Source organism: Ochlerotatus camptorhynchus, unplaced genomic scaffold (genome assembly GCF_037179485.1).
Source record: "Ochlerotatus camptorhynchus isolate MF236.1 unplaced genomic scaffold, CSIRO-AGI_Acam_v1.1 ptg000078l, whole genome shotgun sequence".
Lineage (NCBI taxonomy): Eukaryota > Metazoa > Arthropoda > Insecta > Diptera > Culicidae > Ochlerotatus > Ochlerotatus camptorhynchus.
In genome coordinates, this window is record NW_027040568.1 from 4,496,301 (window position 1) to 4,512,869 (window position 16,569).

At 34.2% G+C, this 16,569-nt stretch overlaps 1 non-coding gene across 1 annotated transcript; it reads right to left on the minus strand.

The window, feature by feature from the left end:
• Positions 1-16,121: 16,121 nt before the first annotated feature.
• On the minus strand, positions 16,122-16,286 carry LOC135697883 (U1 spliceosomal RNA). The gene has a single exon (XR_010517449.1). It is a non-coding gene; the product is annotated as a U1 spliceosomal RNA (small nuclear RNA).
• Between the last annotated feature and the right edge of the window lie 283 nt (positions 16,287-16,569).

A 16,569-nucleotide genomic window follows, 5' to 3' on the forward strand; every position in this document is an offset into this window, starting at 1 on the left:
AACTATCGGTAGTATTTTAGAAAATACTTATTTTTTCAATAATTAATAACTTTTTTAATTATAATTATCCAGCAAATACATAATGTCAATAGGTATTTCTTTACCTACCTAAATATGAAAAAAAAAATATTTTAAAAAAATATGCAATTCGAGTTAACATCTCAAAAGGGCGAAAATTTCTTAAAGTATGCGATAAGTGAATTTTAACCTACGAGTATCTCGAAAATAACAACTTTGGGCAATTTAAGAATTATGAGCTTTTTTTGTAAATTTAATGTGTTATAATATTAACACTATTTTAAAGAAATTCGATAACTGCAGGTGGTATTTTGGAAAATACTTATTGCTTAAATAATTCATAACTTTTGTGTTTATGATTTGCCCAGAAAATGCACAGTGTTTAGTAGGTATAACTTTATCTAAACTACAAAATAAATGCAGAAAAATAATTAAAAAAATATACTTTGACTATATGTTTTTAGTATTACTTCTACGTGAAGTCAACGATTTACATAGTTGAAGATGCTAATTTCAAATAACAGACTGTAGCGGTAATTTTTATACGATAGATGGAGTAGATGAAAGCATAGCGTTGATAGTTCCGTTAGAGTACGGCAGTATGAAGATTGTATATAGATATTATAATAGCCAACTAGGACAACTTTTTAAGGAAGGTACAAATCGGTTTTTTCATCTCTCTTTACCAAACTCCCCCTTTGGAGAGGGATGGTGAGGGGTGTCCCCCCCCCCCCCCCGCCAGTGGTGGCGATAACAAACAACTGTGCAAAGTTTCATCATAATCGTAAAAGGTCGATCCGAAACGATTTGCGAATCTGTGTGGAACTGCTGAAGAGGTCTAGCATACACTGCAACTTATTATCAATAGTCAAAATACGCAGCCTTCCTAAAGACGAGACGGTCCTATCTTCAATTCTAAAAAATTTATTGAAAGTATCAGTCTGACATAGCCAGATTTCAAGCACCCATCCTCAAAATAATGAAAATATATTGAAAATATAACCATTTCATCAAATAGTCCTCTGCATCCAATAGGAGCCACAAGCCCTAGACCACATTTTTGCAATTTAATTTTTATTCTATTTATATTATGTTTGCCTTTTTTCAACTCTTATTACTTGACGATAATTTTCCCAATGAATTTTGTTTACTTTAACAACTTTTTACATATTATGGTGATGGGACCAATAAAAGCAACACTTCACGAGCCATGATTTTGAAAACACTAGTATGGGGCTGCCATGCGGTCTCTAAAACCCTTGCGGTATCTAAAACCCTTGTGGCCTCTTCAAATCACATGAGGACTCAAAAATAATTTTGAGTGTCCAGGCCACAACCCGTTACTGGTGACCAGAAAGTGACGAGAATCTGATTTTAGTACACGAAGATACAAAAATAAGATGTTTGGTGGACAAACCCAAGTAACAATTCAGTAACCATTTGGCATCCACTCTGATTTATGATGGTTTTATAACGGCAATTAACAATCCAAATCAGTTTAAATATAGCATTTCAAAGTGTAAAACATTCCTGCTTAGTAATTCAGCGTTTTGCTGTTTTAAAAACCTTTTATAGTCTGGTAATAAAGTCAAAAACTGTCTTGTTTTAAAAAATAAATTTAAACAGTTATCAATCCCTCCTTAAAACTGTTCCGTAATTCAAGCATAAACGTCATTAGCAATTGTTTATTAATGTTTTGATAAAATACTTTATAAACGTGTCCTATCATCATAAAAGCAGACATAAAACCATTAGGTTTTGCATTAGGGCAAAAAGCATTTATTATTGCTTTTTAGGCTTTTTAAAGTGCATCATAAACTCACCAATTACTCTGTTTACAAATTGAGTTTAAATTATGGTTCCTCATCGTTAATAAAAGCCAAATGTATGACAAGGAAATTTATGTAGAATGAAAAATTCAAGTCGATTTCAGCAAAATTTACTGCTTTAGAAGAACCAGCACACCATCAACGACTGACCATCTGACGGAGAAGAGTAAAGTGATCGTGGCCCTCGAATTCATAAAAAAATTGTCGAAAGTTTAAAAACATACCAGCCTTCTTCAGATCTTGCGAATAGATAACCATCGAAATAACAACCGACAGCAAACCACTGAAACTGTTAGTTAGCCGAGATTAGTGGGTTTCCGATCCATAGCAGTGATTTTATTCGAAATATCAACTCAAATCAACTCTTCGAAAATTTCATTCCAGTGTACATCCCTGCCTTCTTGGATGGTGCACTTCTGTAACCATCGGGAAGAAAGGGATCTTTTTCGGGAACGATTGCGCTTCCGGCTGTTCGAAATGCGAAATGTATCGCAAACTATCTGAGTAACTGCTCCCAATCCATCGGGAGAAAACCGCCTGGAAGAATCGTGATTCTCACAGCGCAACTAACGAAAGATAAACAAACTTTGACGTTTAACTTTTTGCAGGCAACTTTGCCTCCATAAAAGTTGCCATAAATCTGAACGGGTTAGGATCAAGCAAAATGGCTTAAGATAAATACAATTCAGCCTGCAAGTTATCTTCATAAAATCCATTTTAAACCCTTATGCATTTGTTAAGGATTTCTTGAAAGCCAAACAACTTTTTCACAAATGACCCATGAAAATCAATTTTTTTGCAACCGCCATGTTACAATTAGTTTGCTGGTTTTTTATAATCTTTGATTTTGAATTGAAGCAATATAACGTTTTGCTGCCCTAAAAAGACTGAAAGTGCCGTAAAACCCTTTAACCAATCCCTGAAATACACCTGTCGCAAGCTCAAAAAACATTAGAAAACAAGATCGACGGAAAACAAATAAAGTAAAAAAAATAATAATAATCTATGGTGTTTTTTAATTCATTCGCTGTTCTCAGTTAGAATGCTAATTGCAAATTTCGTATCAAACTATAGAAATATTGCATATTTTTAGAGAGTTTTTGATAGGCTGCCAACAGGAACCACTCAGAAAACATTGAAGGCTGCATTTGAGCTTATTCTGGCAGCAATTTGGCTTATTGAGCTTTGGCTTTTTCAGCTTAAATTGTTTGTTGGGACAAAAAATCGTAATTTTCGTAGTCGAAGATTTTCAAAACTATAATAATATTATAGCAACCGCAAATATTTCCTGACGCTCAATTCTATTGTTATGCGTTATACACGGGCTTTGAATCTGACTCTAATTTGGATTCGATTTACTCAAATTCGCATAGACTGAGTCAAATTTACCAAGATTTTCCTTAAATTTCTGCTTCATAATATGGAAAATAGAGCAATATTTTAGGTAGGGTCCAGGTGTGATAGCTGCCTCCCTGGCGTCGGTAGCATTGGTACTCAGTACGGAAAACAAGATCGACGGAAAACAAATCAAGGAAAAAAAATATTATGATTGTTTTGAAAATATCTTGCACTATGAAAATCTCTTATTCCTTCATCAGGAAATAAATCTTTAAGGCAATTAACTCATGACCAATTTGAATGAGCATTGTAGAATGACATCAGGTTGTAGTGCCCTCAAAGCTTATGCCACTAACTTACAGATATTCTTATATCACTTGTTCAATTTCCTACCATACATTTCTAAGCAATGAAAAACATACTCACATAATTTCCACCCAACGGTTGTTCATCCCGACCTTAATGATATGTTAATAATATGCAATAAACATTCTAATTAAGGTTCATCGGTGGCTACACAACATAAGACAAGTACACCATAACAAAACATAAGCACTTCTTCGACATATGTATGCATGCAGCCAGCGACAGCTTCCCAACGATAATAGTGGCAAGACAAGTGAAAGACAGCAGAGGAAGCATTGGAACATTAAAAAATACGAAAGAAAACAGTCTCCAGTGCAACCCGTGTATGTACCTGACATGTAGCCTATGTATGTAGGTAGTTGCAATCTTTCATCAAGAATGGCAATCAAGCGGATGTTATCATGCTCAGCGGTCGACCGGTAGAATGTTTCTTTTCCTCGCATATTCAACGCACTGCGCGGAGCAATCATCTTGCTGGAAAAGGTCTTTCTCCCTGAGGAGAAAATTACTACCCCACAGAGATACTGGTTTTTCGAGTGCAACACTTGGGTACCTACTCAACTTGGCAGGCCTATCTCGTTCGTTGTGTGCACTTAGCAGCTCATCGCCATGCCATACGCGACGCGGGTTGTTTTGTATGCCTACACATGCAATTTTCCATCAGGAAAGATGGTCAGACCTTTCTCGGTCATTCTTGAAGCTGGCTTGAAAAGCGCGACGTGCTCGGACTACCCAATCGGGTTGATCAAATGATTCCAAATTATAAATTGAACCACTTTATGAACAGTCAATAATTTGGAATTTCAATGGTTTTGCACAGAACTATATTTTCCAAAACGAATGTCACATTCAAATAATTTAATATATGACATCCCTACCTTTCACACGGCGAAATGGAAAGGAAAAAGTTGCATTTTTCCGTTCGTTGCACTACCGAGACTTGATGCATCAATCCAGCAGCATCCCGCAGTCAAGTATCCCGCTTCATCGGAGTCGGGTTTTTGGTTTATGCTGCCAACGACCAGAAGAAACGCGAACCGATGTCCAGTTATCTTTGACCATGTCCATAAAGGCCTCAGTTGGGTAGCTAGTCAGATTGCTATGGTCAAGTCCGCGCAACCTACCCACACTGTTATTGTTGACGGTGATGTGTGCGTTGGTTGGTCGGCTACGCAAAAACAGGATTCTTCTACAACCGCATCGGATCTGTGTTTTTTTTTCTTCCTACCACAACGCGCGCCTTTTCCTTGAGTGCGATTTCAGTGCCAACTGATGCATCGTGGAACAGGTTCGAAAAGTTGACTCTTGTAATTGTTATTGCGCTTCCAGTGGCTGACTGAAAGCCTGCTTCCCTACGGTTGTTGTGGTGTGTGCTACTTACGACAGTGAACTATCGTCGATAGCTGCCGTTTTGAAAAGGCGTACAAACAGAACTGGGCTCACTGAATTTTGCACAATGTGCCATCGGAAGGAACAGATACTGGAACTGTATTTTAAGTGTTTTGAAGCACATTCTTTTTTACAAAGGTTGGTTGTAAAACTTAAACCTAAAATACAGTTCCAGTATCTGTTCCGTACCAAGCGGGGCTTAAATGCGTTCTTCAAAAATAAATCGATACCTAAATTGAAACATAGAAGATTTGTTTAACTTCGCGCCCCAAACCTAAATTAAATGTTTCACTATTTTTCAATACCTGCGATATTTTCAAACAGAAATTCGATGTTTTTATCTTGTTGCACTCTTGTTTTGACTTCTTCTGGTTTGATTTATTTTGTCACATTGGGACTGGTTCGATAGTTAATTCATTATTTTTTTTCAAATCGGTAGACAAGCCGTTTTAGTAAAATGAAATTGTTCGATTAGGGGCTGTCAATATACTACGTTGACATGTTAGGGGGGGGGGGGAATTATCCACGGCCCTAACAAATTTAAAAAAAAATGTATGGACAATTGTCTACGCAGGGGGAGGGGGCAGGACTCCCAAAAAACTGTCTACGCAGTTAATGAACAGCCCCTTATTTTCTCTTTCATATTTTTTGCCTGAGCATTGAAAACATTTACCTAATAGACAAGTGATGAAGCATTGCACCGACCCGATTGGAACTAAAATTGATGGGACTGTCACCAATTTTTGCCAATTTCAATAAACACCAATTTTCAAGTTTACATATCTATGGCACCAATTAAGATACAAACGACATTGGGTACCCTTTTTGAAGCATAATTGTGATTGTAATTTTTCTACAGTGTTGTCAACCCCGCGATTTTGTATTGAAAACTTTAATTGAAAATGCAGACATTTTTATATAACGTTATGTTTCGATTAGGAGATATTCCACTTAAAAGATTAATTTTTTTTTTTTGAATGAACAATTATACCAAAATGCATTGATATAGAATGTTATTCTACCCTTGTTGCACAGCTAAGCACGTGCTTTTTGTTATTTCGCGTTTTTACGAGGTTACAATGTTTTTGAAGCAGAAATTCCTTAAGAAACCTTTCAATCCCATTAATGAAGCATTTCTAGAGCTAATAAGCAGTGTATATACACATCAGAGCCCAATTGATGCACGTATCCTTTTTTTTTTTTTATAGTCACTTTAACACTCTTGGGTCATTCGTGACTTGCCGGGGGTGAGATTTTAACTCGTGACTTTAGCGTGATAGGTATGGATGTTAACCACTACGCCGGGGTCACCCCCTGCACGTATCATTTGCATTGAAATTCTATCGTATCTAACTATTGCACTCCTATAAAATAAGTTTAAATGAGTATTGCGAATTGTGTTATTCGTTTTGTTGGTTCGTTGTAAAGATACTCTCATTTACCCGCGGGTTACGCGTAAGTGCCTATGCTTACGGGTCCGCCCCTCCGTTTTTAGCCCTTCATACAGCGTTATTGTGGACCGGTAACTCAATTCGATCTTGCTATTAAGTAGAGCCGCATACAAGACGAGATCTTCGAAGGGACATATATACTTACATACCCATAAAATAAGTGTTTTCATTCAGTGATTATTTCAGATGATTAAAAGTAACTATTCGGTATGGTCTACTTAAGATATAAGTTGTTTTATTCATGTTAGTGAACCAGTCAATAATAGAAGTAAAATATAAGCAGCAGCTGATAGATAAGAACTAGCCTTCGGCTAAAAATCTCTTAAATAAAGAATTTTAAAAAAAGCGGCAGCTGATTTATATGAATTGTTCCATACCTTTAGGCGCTATCTCTATAGACAATAATTCAGGACCAATAGTCCAAATTTGATCCAATTATTGAACATTATTACTTTTTCTGTAAATTTTGCATGGTTGATAGATGTATTACAATTCATCGATTGATAAAACAATAACCAACATCTTCCAGTACAGATTAATTAATTTAATTACATTTTGAGCTAGTAATAGCTTATTTTATTTTACACATAGCAGAATTATTAGTTATTATTATTACTCAAAAATGTTTGTTTACTAAAATACAAATATCTCCGGCTGAAATGAAGTTATATAAATTACTTTAACTTTTAATTAAAGGTAAGAAAATTCGATCACTTGCAACTGCAATTTTTGTTCGGTTAGTGGTATTGTTGGCACAACCACTACAAAAAAAAATAATTATTTACTTTGCTAAAAAAATTCTTGGAAATATGCATAAAATAAAAAAATAAACAAACTAATAATTAACAACAATACCACTAATCTAACTAACTAATTATTTACTTTGCTAAAAAAATTCTTGGATATATGCAAAAAATAAAAAAATAAACAAACTAATAATTAACAACAATACCACTAATCTAACTGAAAAATAATGTCCATTTGATCGAAAATGAATTTTCTCACCTTTAATTTGGCGCTGAAATAATTGATATAGCTTCATTACAGTCGGAGATATTTGTATTTTAGAAATCAAACTATTTTTAAGTGAAAATCCCTTTAAATGTATCTAGAAAACTATCCGACTGAATTTTTTTTGACTAAATTTTTTGATTCAGGTTACGATTTAACATAAAGGTCATAGGTCAAACATTGAAGTTTTTTTAATTTAATTTGTAAACTAATAATAAAAATTGGTAAACTTAATAATCAATTATTGATCACTGATAAGCATGTCACCATGATTGGTAAACTTTATGGTCATAGATAAATGCTGCACAGTCAACATTGTGAAGTGTGCAACAATCGGAAAATTACCCTATATATTTGTTTATTTAGGTTTAGATTTATTTATTTCAACCAAGTCAACCAAGGTACAGTACAAATACATGTACAGCTATTCCATAGCAAAACGGTATAGTGGTTCTCAGAATTCCGTAGAAATTGGTAGTATTGTTCCTTATCGCAAAATATTACACCCACATTTTTTTCTATTTTGTCATTAGGGTGACCATTTCCATGTTAGGGTGGTCCAAAAAATCGTTTTTCAAAAATGACTTTTTTTTCAAAAATTCATAGCTTTTGAACCACTGGGCCGATTTCAAGGATCAAAATATCAAATGAAAGATAATTTTATAATACTAATAACTTACTACGAAAAATATAATGGTTTTAATAAATTAGGATTTTGTATTGAAAAACATTGATTGTATTTGTTTTTTATGGCTTTCTTGGTTTGTAGATAGAGTGTGCAATATTTTTTTTTCCTTGAAAATTTAGGGTTTTTTACTCATTATATCACAAATCAGCGATGTGTTAAATTTTTGTTTTTCAGCAAACTTTTTTGAAGTTTTTAAATTTTGGGTTTTTGCTAAATACTCCTATGTGACTATAGACCACATGCGTCGTGACCATGTTACAGTCGCTAAAAATCGTTGCATTTTTCATTTAAATCGGATTTTTTTTCTTCCGGGAATTTTTTTAAAACGCGTATTAAAAAATGAATCATTCAAAAATTCATAGCATGAAAATTATGGATCTGATTAAAAGGACAAAAGTTGTAGGTAGTTAAATTTCTTTAAAAAAAATAAACATAGCAAATAATATTAAATAAACTAAAACGTTGATTATTTCAAATCACCCCCTCCCCCTTCGATCATGAAAACTGTTTTCAGGCTGGCGGGTCTTTAAATCGATTCATCTCCTTAAGTACACACTAAGATTTTTTTACAGGAGTCAGTATTTTTTTACTGGGTTTTTGAATTGCTGAAAAAGTCGGTAAAAATTCAAATGACCGTTATCCGTAAGGAATCAATGAAATCGACCAATTTTATTTTCTATCATTAAATGGGGTTAAAAGAACTAAGTACGTACAAGTTCAGAACAAATTTTCTCATTAATAAATTGTCCACAGATTTTTAAACTTTTACCGAACAGTTCCGCAATTCAAAAACTCAGTAAAACCGTACTGACTCGATTAGTGTGTATGGCTCTAATCGAGATTTGGAGGGTTTTAAGGTGTCAAATTTTTTTCCCTAAGAGATGTCCCTAACTATTAGTTTTAGGCTGGCTGTATTAAAATCTTTAAATCGATTTAAATATGGCTCTAATCAAAATTTGGAGGGTTTTCAAGTGTCAAAAAAAATTCCCAAAAAAATGACCCACCCATTATTTTCAAGATTTGGAGGGTATTTAAGCGTCAAAAAAAAATTAAAAAAAAAATGTTCCAACCCATTATCTTCAAGCTGGCGGGTATAAAAATCTTTAAATCGATTTATCTCCTTAAATATGGCTCTAATCGAGATTTGGAGGGTTTTAGATGCCAAAAAACAAATTCAAAACCAAAATTTCCCAAACCATTATTTTAAGGCTGGCGGGTATAAAAATCTTTAAATCGATTTATCTCCTTAAATATGGCTCTAATCGAGATTTGGAGGGTTTCTAGGAGTCAAAAAAAGTTTATCAGGCTGGCAGGAATAAAAAAATTTAAATCGAATTATCTCCTTATATATGGCTCTAATCAAGATTTGGAAGGTTTTTAGGAGTCAAAAAAAAAAGTCCCAAAAAATTGTCCCAACCCATAAGTTTAAGGAGGGTATAAAAATCATTAAATCGATTTATCTCCGTAAATATTGTTCTACTCGAGATTTGGAGGGTTTTTAAGTTTCAAAAAAATAATCGCTAAAAATGTCCCTAACCATTTGTTTAAGGCTGGCGGGTATAAAAATTTTTAAATCGACGAATCTCCTTAAATATGGCTCTAATCGAGGTTTGGAGGGTTTTTAAGCGTCAAAAAAAATTCCAACTCATTATTTTCAGGCTGGTGGGTATAAAAATCTTTAAATCGATTTATTTCCTTAAGTATGGCTCTTATCGAGATTTGGAGGGTTTTTATGAATTTAAAAATAATAAAAAAAATTCCCAACCCATCATTTTCAGGCTGGAGGGATTGAAACTCTTTAAATCGAGTTATATGGCTCTAATCAAGATTTGGATGGTTTTAAGTGTAAAAAAAAATTTAATAAAAAAAATGTGCCAACCCATAATTTTTAAGCTGGTGGGAATAAAAAATTAAAATCGATTTATCTCCTTAAATATGGCTCAAGGTTTGGAGGGTCAAACAAAATTCCCAAAGAATTGTCCCAACACATTAATTTTAGAATGGAGGGTATAAACATATTTAAATCGATTTATCTCCGTAAATATGGCTCTTATCAAGATTTGGAGGGTTTTTAAGTTTCAAAAAAAAAATCCCTAAAAATGTCTCTTACCATTTTTTCAAGGCTGGCGGGTTTTAAAATGTTTAAGTCGAGTTATCTCCTTAAATATGGCTCTAATCAAGATTTGGAGGGTTTTAAAGTGTCAAAAATATTGTTCCTCAAAAAAATGTCCCAACACATTGTTTTCAGACTGGCGGGTATAAAAATCTTTTAATCGATTTATCTCCTTATATATGGCTCTAATCAAGATTTGGAGGGCTTTTAGGTGTCAAATTTTTTTTACCGAAAAAAAATGTCCCAATCAATTATTTTCAGGCTGGCGGATATAAAAATCTTTAAATTAATTTATCTCCTTTAATATGGCTTTAATCGAGATTTGGAAGGTATTAAGGTGTCAATTTTTTTCTTAAAAAAAATGTCCCAGCTCATTATTTTCAGGCTGGCGGGTATAAAAATCTTTAAATCGATTTATCTCCTTAAATATGGCTCTTATCGAGATTTGGAGGGTTTTAAGCATAAAAAATATTACCAACCCATTAATTTCAGGCTGTAGGGTTTAAAAATCTTTAAATCGAGTTATCTCCTTAAATATGGCTCTAATCGAGATTTGGATGGTTTTTAAGTGTAAAAAAAAATACCCAAAAAAATTAAATGTGCCAACCCATTATTTTCAAGCTAGCGGGAATAAAAATCCTTAAATCGATTCATCTCCGTAAATATAGCTCTATTCGAGAAATGGTGGGTTTTTCAGGTATCCAAATTTATTTCCAAAAATGAAAATGTTCCAGTCCATTATTTTCAGGCTGGTGGGTACAAAAATCTTTAAATCGATTTATCTCCTTAAATATGGTTTTAATCGAGATTTGGAGGGTTTTTAGGTGTCAATTTTTTTTTCTCAAATCAAAGGTCCCAATCCATTAAATAATTCATATTTTCAGGCTCGCGGGTATAAAAAAAATTAAATTGATTTATCTCCTTAAATATGGCGCTAATCAAGATTTGTAGGGTTTTAAGGAGCCAAAAAAAATGTCCCTATGAAATTGCCCAAACCCATTAGTTTTCGGCTGGAGGGTATAAAAATCTTTAAATCGTTTAATCTCCGTAAATATTGCTCGATTAGAGCCATATTTAAGGAGATAAAACGATTTAAAGTTTTTTATGCCCGCCAGCTTGAAAATAATGGTTTGAGACATTTTTGTTTTGTTTTTTGAAATAAATTTTGACGCCTCAAAACCCTCCAAATCTCGATTAGAGCCATATTTAAGTAGATAAATCTATTTAAAGTTAAGCTTGAAAATAATGGGTTGGAACATTTTAATTATTATAAATTTTGTTTTTACACTTAAAAACCCTCCAAATCTCAATTAGAGCCATATTTAAGGAGATATCTCGATTTAAAGATTTTTAAACCCGCCAGCTGTAAACAAATTATTAGGGAAAAATTTTTGAGATTTTTTTTTTTTGAAACTTAAAAACCCTCCAAATCTCGTTATTTCAGATATTTGGAGGGTTTTTAAGTTTAAAAAAAAAATCCCAAAAAATGTCCCTAACAATTTGTTTGAGACTGGTGGGTTTAAAAATCTTTAAATCAAGATATCTTTTTAATTATGGCGCTAATCGAGATTTGGAGGGTTTTTAAGTGGCTCTAATCGAGCAATATTTACGGAGATAAAACGATTTAAAGATTTTTACACCCTCCAGCCCAAAACTAATGGGTTGGGACAATTTCTTTGGGAATATATTTCGACTCCTAAAAACCCTCCAAATCTTGATTAGAGCCATATTTAAGGATACATAGGACATGATTTTCAGCCTGGCGGGTATAAAAAACTTTAAATCGATTTTCCTCCTTATATATGGCTCTAATGGAGATTTGGAGTGTTTTAATGTCAAAAAAAAAATTCCCAAAAAAAATGTCCCATCCCATTATTTTCAGGCTGGAGGGTATAAAAATCTTTAAATCGATTTATCTCCGTATATATGGCTCTTATCGAGATTTGAAGGGTTATAAGGTGTCAAAAATATTGTTCCTCAAAAAAATGTCCCAACCCATTATTTTCAGGCTGGCGGGTATAAAAATCTTTAAATCGATTTATCTCCTTAAATATAGCTCTAATCAAGATTTAAAGGGTTTTTAAGTGTAAAAAAAAATTCCCAAAAATAAAATGTTCCAACCCATTATTTTCAGGCTGGCGGGTATAAAAAAAAAATGTAAATCGATTTATCTCCTTAAATATGGCTCTAATCAAGATATGGAGTGTTTTAGTATTAAAAAAAAATTTAAAAAAAAATTGTCCCAACCCATTATTTTCAAGCTGGCGGGAATAAAAATCTTTAAATGAATTTATCTCCTTAAATATGGCTCTATTCGAGATTTGGGGGTTTTTAGGTGTCAATTTTTTTTTTCCCAAAAAAATATGTTCCAACCCATTATTTTCAGGCTGGCGGGTTTTCCCAAAAAAAAAAGTCCATACCCATTATTTTTAGGCTGGAGGGTATAAAAAAATTTAAATCAATTTTTCTCAGAGGGTTTTTAAGTTTCAAAAAAAAATCTCTTAAAATGTCCCTAACCATTTGTTTAAGGCTGGTGAGTTTTTAAAAATCTTTAAATCGATTTATCTCCTTAAATATGGCTCTTATCGAGATTTGGAGGGTTTTTAAATGTCAAATAAAGTTCCAAAAAATGCCCCGACCCAGAAATGTCCCAATTTTCAGGCTGGTGGGTATAAAAATCTTTAAATCAAGATTTGGAGCGTTTTTAGGTGCCAAAAAAAATCCCAAAAATAAAATGTGCCAACCCATTATTTTCAAGCTGGCGGGAATAATAAACTTTAAATCAATTTATCTCCTTATTTATGGCTCTTATCGAGATTTTGAGGGTTTTTAGGTGTCAATTTTTTTTTCTAAAAAAAAAAGATTCCCAACTTATTATTTTCAGGCTGTTGGGTGTAAAAATCTTTAAATCAATTTATCTCCTTAACTATGGCTCTAATCGAGATTTGGTTTTCAAGTGTCAAAATAAAAATTCCCAAAAATAAAATGGCCAACCCATTATTTTCAAGCTGGCGGGAATAAAAATCTTTAAATCGATTTATCGCCTTAAATATGGCTCTAATCGAGATTTGGAGGGTTTTTAGGTGTCCAAATTTTTTCCCTAGAAAAATATCAATATCAATAGGTCAATACTGAAAAAAACACAAATATCAAACAAATTTCAATAGTGAGCAATATTATCACCGATTACCTGCAAACAGCGCATTCCCTAACACAGATCTCATTCAATCACCGTGTGTGGTGGTGTCCGGTCGGTCGTCAGTTGCAGTGCTTTCAGTGCGTGGCGTTGAACATTGTACACAACGAAAAGCTGCCCAAAAGCTGCAGCTCACATGAGTGGTCATTCATCGAAGAAGGAGGAAGAAGCCTCACCGCTACTGATCGGGATCCATCTTCGTGAGTCGCTGTGGGCCATCTATGCCAAGCGCGTCACCCTCGTTCCAAACAACATACAGCCTCATCCGCGTTGAACACCCTAATAGCCCAGCATTACTCAACCATCACGACTAAACGGTCCTTTTCAGGACCACCATAAATTTGTTAAAGAGTATGTTTGGGACATTGTTCAAGGTCATCAATCGCATGTCAATTAACTGAAAAGAATACCCATATGTTTAAATTTAACATAACATATATTTTTAAGGCAACATTCGCAGGGCAATTTCAGAATCCAAAGTCGGTCGCGGCATGAAAGTGGTCACTTTCCAATGTACAGTTTTAAATGATGGTTACATGATTGTTACTTCGGTCATTTGGACTGCCTAAGATGATTGGTGCTCATTTTCTAAAGGCGGGCCCAATCTAAAGTTAGGTGCTCTACTCTGAAATCTGTGAAAAGGAATCTAGTATCATGTAGAACAAAACGTCCAATGTAACATTCATTGATTATGTCATTGAGAAAAACCGTCCAATGTAACGAATGTAGCGAATAGCCCTTCTACCACTATCGCGAATCATCATTTCGGTGCTCACACTCTAATTCAATTGGCGTTGACGGCATCTTCGAAAAAACCGTGTCTTCTAACAATTTAGCGAACTTAGAGCGATTACATTCGAAAAAATCACTGTCACTGATAGTTGAGTGTCAAACAGTGATGTTATTATCTTGTTAAATCGTGATTTAAAACTCGAGATAAAAGTCTGTGGGATCGAAAAAATATCGTTGTGCTCAGAAAACAAAGCTTTTTCAGATGAAAAAAACAGATTTCAATTTGGCATTGTCTAAAGGAATCTTTATCAGCTATTCAAAAATCACATCCCTGTTTCGGAAACTTTCGAAAGTTAGTGCAAAAGTGTGGTTTTTGATATCAAGTCTAATGAAAAAAAATATTCGACGCAAATACAAGCGTGGCATCGAAGTAGGCTATGACAATCGGTAATTAAATTGTAAGCAAATAACAGTCAATTATGTTTTTACGCTATTTTATTTTTTTATTTTGCCCTTATGCAGGATGGGTACACATTTTTTAATTCCATCATATTATTCTTGGTTTTTTATGTTTTGAAACATGTTGCATTACACTTGTTAGAAATTTGAGATTACACGATTAAAATAGAGTAGAAAAAAAAATCGCGTTACAGAATTGAGTGTAATACAATAAAAATGTCTCATGCTGAATTTTATTTCAAAACACATTTTGATCATTTCCTTGAGAGTAACCGTTCTCGAATTTGGCCAAGTTGAAATATAATTGAAATTATCATATTAGAGATAACTGAAAGCATCTTTAGTCCGGGAATTAGAAGGTGCTGGCTCTACTGTTGATCCAGAAACCCATTTTAAAATGTTTGATAATTCATACCAATTCCGAAGTCACTTTCAGAAGCCATAAGCTCCACATGTCAACAGTTCCGATATCACATGGCTAATGGAACTGCAAGCACACCTTCAGATTCAGATCAATGCTTTGAATCCAGTGCGTATTTAATAAGGCATGATGTAAAACACGATTGGGAATATCCATTGTCAGTAAAATGGATCCTGTCATAAGACATTATTGTCGCCATCGTCCTCCTCCTCTTTCATGTAGATGCTTTTTTCGTAGCAGCACACATCAAAAGTTCTATTCAAAGACACCAATTCTTTACTATATAGCTTTAGATATTTATAAGAAAATGCAAAAATATTTGAAAAAAGTGACAGAAGTCAACGAAAAAACGGCGACCGAAAAAAAAAACAATTCCATCCGCGAGCACAGCACACTGCGAAGCATTCGATCGTTAAACATTTAATTTTATATGCAAAAACGTACTCCAGATTATAGATGAAAATTTCAAAATATTTTTATGTGTGAAACTAAAATTGAATGCTTCTCTCAGAACCGTCGATAAATGGTTGCAATCGAAGACTCTCGACGCAATCCATTATGTGAGCTATTTGTGTCTACCCATCCATATTCTGCAGTGACCGCTATACGGCAGCCAGATCAAGCGCACTGTTCGCCACAGCCACGAGACTAACGATGGTCAAACAAAACAGAAGGAGAATGTAAAGTGGCTTTTAAGATTGCTCTCGTAGTAGTTTGCATTGAAATTACATTTCTGCTTTTTATTCTTTTCTCCTGTGCATATGTAGGAACCTACTTGAAAGTCCGTTTTTATCCATGCTGAACAAATCCAAAAAACCATCCAGTAGGTGACTTGACGAGATAGAAAGAAGATAAGCGGATGCTGTGCTATACTCGGCCACTCCATATTCCAGTTTATAACTTACCTTTTGTCCATTCATCGGACGATTTGAATGATAACGACAATATTCACTGCGGTACGAGGGATTGTTGTTTATGCCACTCGCATACAAACAACTTAAATAACAGCCAGTAGACTCCGTGGGCGGCTCATGCTGTTAAAAGACAGCTCACAAATGATGACGTTAGAGGTGGACGGATATGTTCCACTACTATTATTGTCAGATTAATTCGAGATGAGTGCGAACGGATCTACCGACTGCCAAAAATAGTGCACACGGATTATCTACATGAGAGATTATCGTAGGGCTCAACCCTTCCCAAGGTGCAATGGAAGAGCCTCACTCTGGGGGAAACGGCTTGTTGATCACGGTAACCCCTGTGCAAGGTAAGCTTGCTTGATAGACCGTCGATCGGTCTCGTGAGGTGCCTTCTTCTATCGATGGATATGCATAGTTATGTCGTTAATTTTAATAAGAAAATTCCACGTGAAATATTTCACGGGCTATGAGATCAACCCAAATTTAAAATTAATATTGAATTTAAAATATTTTTGGTTTGCGTGCAGAGATGTGCAGAATATAAACCCATCACAATATTGCTGATCCACCAAAAACTTCTCATGTGCAAGGGTCACTGAGCTTAGAGAGAAAGAATCACTTCTACTCAGCCCTGAGTT